This window comes from Aythya fuligula, chromosome 20, assembly GCF_009819795.1.
Source record: "Aythya fuligula isolate bAytFul2 chromosome 20, bAytFul2.pri, whole genome shotgun sequence".
Taxonomy (NCBI): Eukaryota; Metazoa; Chordata; class Aves; order Anseriformes; family Anatidae; genus Aythya; species Aythya fuligula.
Window position 1 is genome coordinate 10,121,866 of NC_045578.1, and position 7,947 is coordinate 10,129,812.

Consider the following 7,947-nt stretch of genomic DNA (forward strand, 5'->3'; position numbering starts at 1 on the left):
GGCATTCCCTGCCCAGAAGAGAAGCAGCAGACCGGGTCACACAGCGAAAGCGAGTGCTGGGGCTGGGAGGTGAACAGGGAATGATGGTACTGGTCAAACACATTCAAAATGAACATTTAGTTGTTTGAAATTGCTTAAAATCTAGTTCTCTTTTTAGTATTTTTGAGTTTGTATTTACCAGGCTACAAATTTGGGATTCCTGATGGTTTCTATCTCAAGAATAATAACAGATTCGTTCAACTGGGAAATAATTTCAATCCTGATTTGCAGCTACGTGGTTATTCTTCACACTGCACTTGGAGGGGAGGCAGCGGGTTTATACTTCCCAGGAAGATTCAAAGTGTTACTTTTACACTGGAAAATGGTGAATTGCATCCTTCTATATTGATTCTTTATGATTGGTCTTCTCCAACCTTACTGATTCTGTGACTCTGTAGCGCTTAGAGGCAGGTTGTGTTGAACCTCTGGACTACGAGCCATTTGAAAACTCAGGGGGTTGTTTTAGATTCAACAAAAATATTCTATCCTTCCTTCTGTGAGCGGGACGTTAACCTGTGGCTACTCAGCATTTCAAAGTCAGAGGCTCTGGAGGAAAAAATGATTCCCATCGCCACCTTGCGTCTAACTCAGAAAACGCCAGCTCCCCAAACCAACCCACACACCGGACCGTGTCACCCAGCAGCACCCCTAGCTCCGGGGGCAGCCCTCCTCCTGCCATCCTTGCCCTGCCCTTGGCACTTTGGGGCTTCAGCATCGACCTGAAGAGCCCCGGGGGGCTCTGGTTGCCCCGGGCAGGGCATGCCCGGTTCTAGAAGCAGCCGAGCCCCCGGTGCCCAGTAGCCCCCAGCACCCCGAGCCCTCTCGGCTCTGGGACTCACCGCTGGGACCAGGCTTTGTTTGGGACACGCCTATCAGAAGGACACTGGGCTGACAGATAAGGCTTTCTCCAGGCCCGTTTCTTACCAAACTGCACACCTCTGCTGCTTGGAGCAGAGCTGGGAAGTAGCACGGCCTGCAGTGAGTTGACACTGACTTTAACCTCTCCATACACTGACCATCGTGCAGGTGCAGGAGCTTTCAGCAGGAGCCTACGATCCCAGAGCTGTTCCGGGAGCTCTTCTAATCAGCACGGTATCTGCCTGAACACCTCTGCGGCGACACTCGGAGGAAGCAGTAAAGATAAAAAGGGCTTCGAGACTGTGAGGAGCAGATGCAATCATGGTCACGATATTAATATTTAGCTTAGTGTTTGCACACACCAGGCTCATCAGAAGAGGTGAGTTGCTCACATAGCTGCAAGCTCTAACTGAATGAAGATTTTGTAGGAGACTAACTTAAAAAATGTTAGTAATAAATCTGTTTATGTGTTAACTGTCTCTTGCCCATACACTGACGTAAGTCTCTAATCCATACACCCTCACCCCAAATCCTCACACCTTTGCTGTCAGCAAAACACTGGCATTTAAAATTAGTTACCAAAAAGCAGGTAGTGCTGACTTAACTGCACATTGCAATTAAAAGTTGCTCAGCCTTCACTCCGTTCCCCTCAGACTTTGGAGACTACAAATGCCACGTGGAAAATGCCTCAGAAACAGCCGGCCACATAAGAAGCCTGGACGTCTTTCTGCAAGGTAAGGAGCTGCTGGAAGAGGGAAGCTGCCAGGGCTGCTCACGGCATGCCCGGCGTTTTCAGTGGTCTCAGCCATGCCTCAGCCAAAAAGGACACAAAAGGTCCCACAGAGTTTTTTTCCATTTTGCTGGAAACCCAAGAGACCGTTCCTGTAACCCCTGATGGCTGCTGTCATTTGCCATCGATAATTACCCACAAAATCTGAAACTTTCAGCCAACTGCTGTGGCAAAGGAAGCAGACTTCCCCCAGGACTAACGGCAGAGTTGAACTTGGTAGAACTGCCCCTTCCTCGTCCCCCTGGGATCTGCACCCGCCGGCTTTTGGCATCCGAGTGCCTCGGTTAAAGGCCTCGGGTCCCACATGGCTTTCAGGGTCCCCGAGGGCAACAGGGACCCCAAAGAGAGACTCCTGGGCAGTGCCTCCAGCGTGGTTAGGTGGCTATGAACTGAGGTGGTGTGACTGCTGCCCTGGAGAGGGCAACAGCTTGCGGTGCTCAAGCATTGAGTAAAGCTAGTTTGACAAAAAGGGACAACAAAGGGATGATGCACAGAGAACTCGCTTGAGTTTTCCTCGTTGTAACATTAACCCCAAGCTGCCCCTGAAGTTTCCTTGCAGCAGTACATCCCTCACAGCTAACTGCTGGCTCGAACCTCCCACAGGAATAATTTAAGAGAAGCCATTCCTAGCATGAGGTCCTTATCCTTTTCCAGCCCCTGGGATAGCAGCCACCGAAGGGAAGTTAAGCAGACGCCAAAAAGTCAGCACGCTGGAATGCTTTAGTCATCGAAGCTCCGTGCAAGTCAATCTGCTGCACTTGGAGAAGCTACACGGAGATTTGGCAGAGCGGGCTGTAGAGAAGTGCACCCTGCAGAGCATCGAAGTCATCACCACTGCGGTCCGAGCACCTGCTCGCAACCACAGCTGTGTTCTACTGACACCCAAGAGAAGGAAGTTTCATAGAAAATTAGTTCTGAGAGGAAAAGGTAAGGAGTTCAACGTAGCAAATAGTTCTTTAAGTATACGAAAGCACAGCGGCCTTGTGCCTTTCTGTAAGAAAAAAAAACAAAGAAAACAAAACAAAATTAGGAGGGAGTAACAGAGTTGAAGCTATGGAAATGTTCAAGTTTTGGAACAATTCCATGCTGTTGCTTTCCCTTCTTTTGGGAGGATCATGAGGTTTTGGCAGTTTCCAGTATTAATACTGATGGATAATTCTGTACGTTGGAAAATTGCACACAAGCAGAAACAACTACCTGTCCTGGAACTGTGCTGCAAACTGCCAGTACTCTACCATTTCTGGTCAACTGTTTCAGCGTGCAAGTTATTCTAGAAAATGCTTCTGGCTCTTCAATCCAAACAGAAACAAATAACCAGATTTAAAACCTGTCCTTTCCAGTGTTTCTGCCAGGGGTATCCAGCCGTGCTGTAAAAGCAATGCTGCTCAAGCGGAAGGTTTTTTCTGAGGCTCCGACTATGCCACCTGTGTACCACAGAAACCAGACGTCGCAGGGTAGGTTCCAGCTCTCCCTGCTGAGCCACAGGGTAGCAGGGCAGTAGATGTAGGGATGGGAAGGATACCGGCTTTCACACACCTCTTGGCCCAAGTTCTCCCAGGCGGTAATTTCTCTGAACAATGGTGTTGGATTTACCAATAAATACATTGGCCCAGGTAGTTTGTGAACCCACGGCCGTAAGGAGAAAGCAGCATTTAAGTGCTGGCTTTCAAAGGAAGTTACCAGTGCTCATGCATGCCCTGAGCTCCCCTAACAGCTCCCAGCTTCCTTTAAAAACCTCACAGGACTTCACTGGGAAGTTCCAAGCCTTACTACACTGCTGTGCTGGGGCTTACCCACCTGTTTCTTCTTGGGAACAGGCAGGAACTGTAAGATATCTGAAGTATTTTAACATAAAAATATCCTGAGGTTCCAGAGAGATTTACAGCTTCCAGTGAAAGCCTTCAGGAGCCTCCAAATTGTTCCGCTGCCACAGCCCACCTCACTTAGCCCAACTTAACGAAAATGAAGCAAATCTTGAACTGTCAAAGACTTGTAAAGACATCTGAAATATTCTTACATATCTCATTTCAGAGGGAATTACACCCAGAAATGATAGAGGTTTTATGATCAGAAAAAAAATAAGCATCGTCATTAAACTGCTCATCGTTTGCGTCCTGTTAGTCTCTGCCATATGCTGCATCGTGACCGTCATATGCGAATTTCCCTGCTCGGTAAGTCCCAGACCAGGACAGCTTCCCACCTCCTTCCCCACCCTCAGCCAGACCAGCCCTGTGAGCACGACTGGCGAGTTAAAGCACACTCACGGAGTTCTCGGGAAGGGAGAATTGTCTTCCCAGGCATGGGCAGAGCCTGGGTGCTCAGTCTGGAGGGCCCAGGGAAGGGCACGTGCTGAGCTCTGCAGGCACTGCCCTGTGCTGACCCGTCACAAACCTCCCGCTGTGCTGGGACGCTGCTCCTCATAGCAGAGATGGCATCCTCCTGATGCCAGAGGAAGAATGGTTTAGGGGTGGAAAAGAAAAGGCCCTGACTCAGGAGAAGTGCCCCTCTCTCGCCTTGCAGGCTGCAAGATGCAGCATTTTAGCAGGCGGGTGAGAACACACCAATGCAAGGGGCTGGTGCTGGGAACCAAACACCCCAGGGGCTGCGATACACCGAGTTACCTCTGTGAAATCACATCGCTTTGATGCCCAGACGCCCACCACAGTCCCTCCAGAAACAAACAGCCTTTGGGCAGCTGGTATTCCCCACCCTGACTGCTTCTGCTTCTTTCCCAAGTGCTTGTGCTTGGACTGGATGGCCGGCAGGCAGAGCAGCAGCAGAAGCGTGTACACAGCCTCCGAGCCCGTGGGTCACCAAACGGGCACGCTTCTAACCCAGCTACTTACGGACACGAAGGAGAAATCGCTGCAATCTTTTGCCTGACTCTCAGGCTCCCTTCCCCAGGTACGACCAGGCAGCGGCAGCCGAATGTTGAGCGAGGGATAGCGGGCCCCACTGTGAGCAAGCCTCCAAGGGAAATAGATAGACCTACCCCTTCCACTTCAAAAGATTAAATATCCCCATTGCCCTGAAGATGAATGGCTAAGGTGCCCTTTCATGAAGAAATGATTTAATCTTGTGCTTCCTACCCCATTCAGTGAGCTGCTGAGGTAGAGCAGTTATGCTCTACTCCCGCCTCGCACCGTGACGGGGGGTCAAGTCACTTCAGTTTGGCTTGTCCAGCTGCTTGTCTGTCACTGGGCTCTAACTGCCCCGCGGTGAGACTGGGGAACACACCAGAAACCCTCCAGATATTGCACATGCAGAACAAACCGCCTGAGGGCATTTAACTTGCAGAAACGATCAGTAAACAATTTCAAATAGAAATGAAAATTACCTCATTTGTTAAAACTTCTGAGTAGAAAAAGGCAGAAGGTGAGCACGTTGCTCATTGCAAATTATCCACTTTGACCCTCCTGGAGTGAAACTGTGCTGTGAGAAACGGGCTACAGCGAGAGGTGAGGAAACTAAACTGAGACCTGTAAGAGCCATTTCGTGCAAGCCATTGACCAGCCCACAGGTGGTAACACCTTTGGGCCTCTCCATTTGAACAGAGTTAAGGCAAAAGGCTCTTCATGTCACTGCTAGCTCCAGGAGATATCAGGCTTGCCATAACTTCTTGAGCTCAGTTCAGCCAGGAGATGTCGCACTGGTAATTACTGGTTTGAAAACCACCAGAGCGGAGCACTGGGGTAACATTCCAGCAATACGGTTCTTTACTATTCCTCATGGTATTTTTTTTTCTTCCCTTGCCAGACAGAAGCATAATAGCAAGACCCTTAAATGAAGAGATCCCAAATCCCTGTTGTCCATGAAACCCACCCGAGAAATGCCGCAGGCTTTACCGGAACTCCCTTTTCCCTCAGCCACCTCACCTTTCTCCTCACCACCTCCTGGAAGCAGCAGATTGAACACCAGCAGCTTAAACAACCACAACCCAACCGCTGCAGACTGAAACCAGACTTAACATCAGAGGAAACGCTTACCTGGTTAGGGGCAGTCACACCAATTCACTGGGAAAAGAGCTGCTGCGAAGACACCCATATGCTGATCCCTGCCATTAAGTGCCCGGATTCCTATTTTAATTCCCAGATACTGGAAAAACCTGTCGGCATAAGCAATAAAAATTTCACTGACGTTCCAAACTCTGCCTCCCTCATCTACTTTATTTTTCCCATAATTTAGGGAAGGCATTTAGGGCCTAGACAAAGGGAAAAAATAATTTCCAGTGCTTCCAGTTGTGCCATTACACAGCTCCGACACGGAGCACACACGTGGCAGACTCCTGGGGAGCACCCGGCCTCCTCCTGCAGCCTCGGGGGAGCGGTGCCCACACCGACTGCCGGGCTCTAGCCCGAGCTGTTGGCATTTTGACACGAAACGGCCCCCTGAGCAACACGAAATGACTGGAAAAAAAACAAACAGCCCTCTGAGCAACACGAAACGAGGCTCTGACCCTCGGGTATGAGCTGCCAAGGGCTGCCCTGTAGCTCTGCAAGAGCAGCTCCTGAGCTCCCCGCGAGGCGCTGAACGCTGCAAACCCTGCAGCAACAGGCGGGGACAGCCCCTGCCACACACCTTGATGTGTCTGTAGCATTTACATATATATAACTTCTATGTATATATATAAATACAGGGCGATATACATATATATATTTAAATACAGGGCAAAATACATATAGATATCATATATAAATAAATATGGGACGATATATAGATTAGATATATCAAAATACAGGGCAAAATACATATAGATATCATATATGTATAAATACGGGGCAATATATACATGTAAGTACTTACATGTATATGTATATATACATATAACAGAAATGTACATAAATAGAGGGCGATATGCGCACATATAACAGAAATATATATAAATATGGGGCGATATATGTACATATAACAGAAATGTACATAAATACGAGGCGATACGCGCACATATAACAGAAGTGTATATAAATATAGGGCGATATATGCGCATATAACAGAAATATACATAAATACGGGGCAATATGCGCACTTATAACAGGAATGTATATAAATATGAGGCAATATACGCACGTATTACAGAAATATATATAAATATGAGGCAATATATGTACATATAACAGAAACATATATAAATATGAGGCAATATATGTACATATAACGGAAATATATAAAAATATGAGGCAATGTGTGTATATATAACAGAAATGTATATAAATACAGAGCAATATGCGCACATATAACAGAAATATATATAAATATGGGGCAATATATGCACATATAACAGAAATAAATGTAAATACGGGGCGATATGCGCACACATGACGGGACTGCACATCCCTACGGGGCGCTCTGTACACCTATCTCCTGTACAGACACCGGCCCCCAGCAGCAGGCGCCCCCTCAGCCCCGAGCTCCCCTCACGGCCGTGCCCGCGCCGCGCTCCCTCAGCCCAAGGGGGGGCGGGGGCGGGGTGGGGCGGGGGCGCGCACGCACGGCCGCCCGCCCGCCCCGCGCACGCGCACGGCCGTGGCGGGGCCGCGGGAGGCCGCGGCGCGCGGGGCCCGGTGAGCGCGAGGGGGGGGGGGGGGGGGGGGGGGGGGAGAGGGGGCGGCGGGGCTCGGAGCGGGAGGGGGCGGGAGCGGGGGGGGGGGGAGCGGGGAGGGGGGAGCGGGAACGGGCGGGGGGGGGGGGGGGGGAACGCGGGGCGCGCGGCGGCACCGCCGCAACGTGACGTACCTCGTGGGCCTGTGGGCGGGGCCTCGGCGGAGGGGCGTGGCCTGAGGAGGGGGCGGGGTCTGATTGGGAGGGGGAGGGGCCTCAGGGAGGGGGAGGGGCCTCGGAGGGTGTGGCCGCGCTGTGGGTCCCTGCACCCATCCTGCTCCCCTCAGCGGGGCCGAGCGTCAGGGGGGGGCCGCTAATTGTGCAAAGCATTTAATGAGTTACTCCTGTCATTAACACCAAGGGGAGGGGGCACGCACACAGCTCGGGCAGGACGCCTCAGCCCCTCACAGCCCCTGCGTGGGGCTGGCCGGGTGCTTGGGGAGCCCTCACACACGGCTCAGCCACCGCCGCCCTGCTCCTAGGGAACGCTCAGAGCTTCTGCGGTCCCGAAATTGGGCTCCACAGACCCCCACGTCGGTCCCTGTCACACACGGTCCCTGTCACACACACAGCAGGGAAGCTCCAAACCCGGCTATAAACCCACACCATCCCTGGTGGTGTGCTGCAGGCCAGAGCCGTGGCACTGCCGTCACTTCTGTCAC

At 51.0% G+C, this 7,947-nt stretch overlaps 1 protein-coding gene across 3 annotated transcripts in view; it reads right to left on the reverse strand.

The window, feature by feature from the left end:
- The window catches only part of ACACA (acetyl-CoA carboxylase alpha), a 123,069-nt gene extending 115,624 nt beyond the window's left edge, over positions 1-7,445 (reverse strand). For all 3 annotated transcript variants that reach the window (XM_032201089.1, XM_032201090.1, XM_032201087.1), the window contains exons 1-2: positions 7,421-7,445; positions 5,674-5,792 (exon numbers count right to left, since the gene is read on the reverse strand). The gene's annotated coding sequence lies outside the window, so the exon portion shown is untranslated. The remainder of the gene's footprint in view (positions 1-5,673; positions 5,793-7,420) is intronic.
- Between the last annotated feature and the right edge of the window lie 502 nt (positions 7,446-7,947).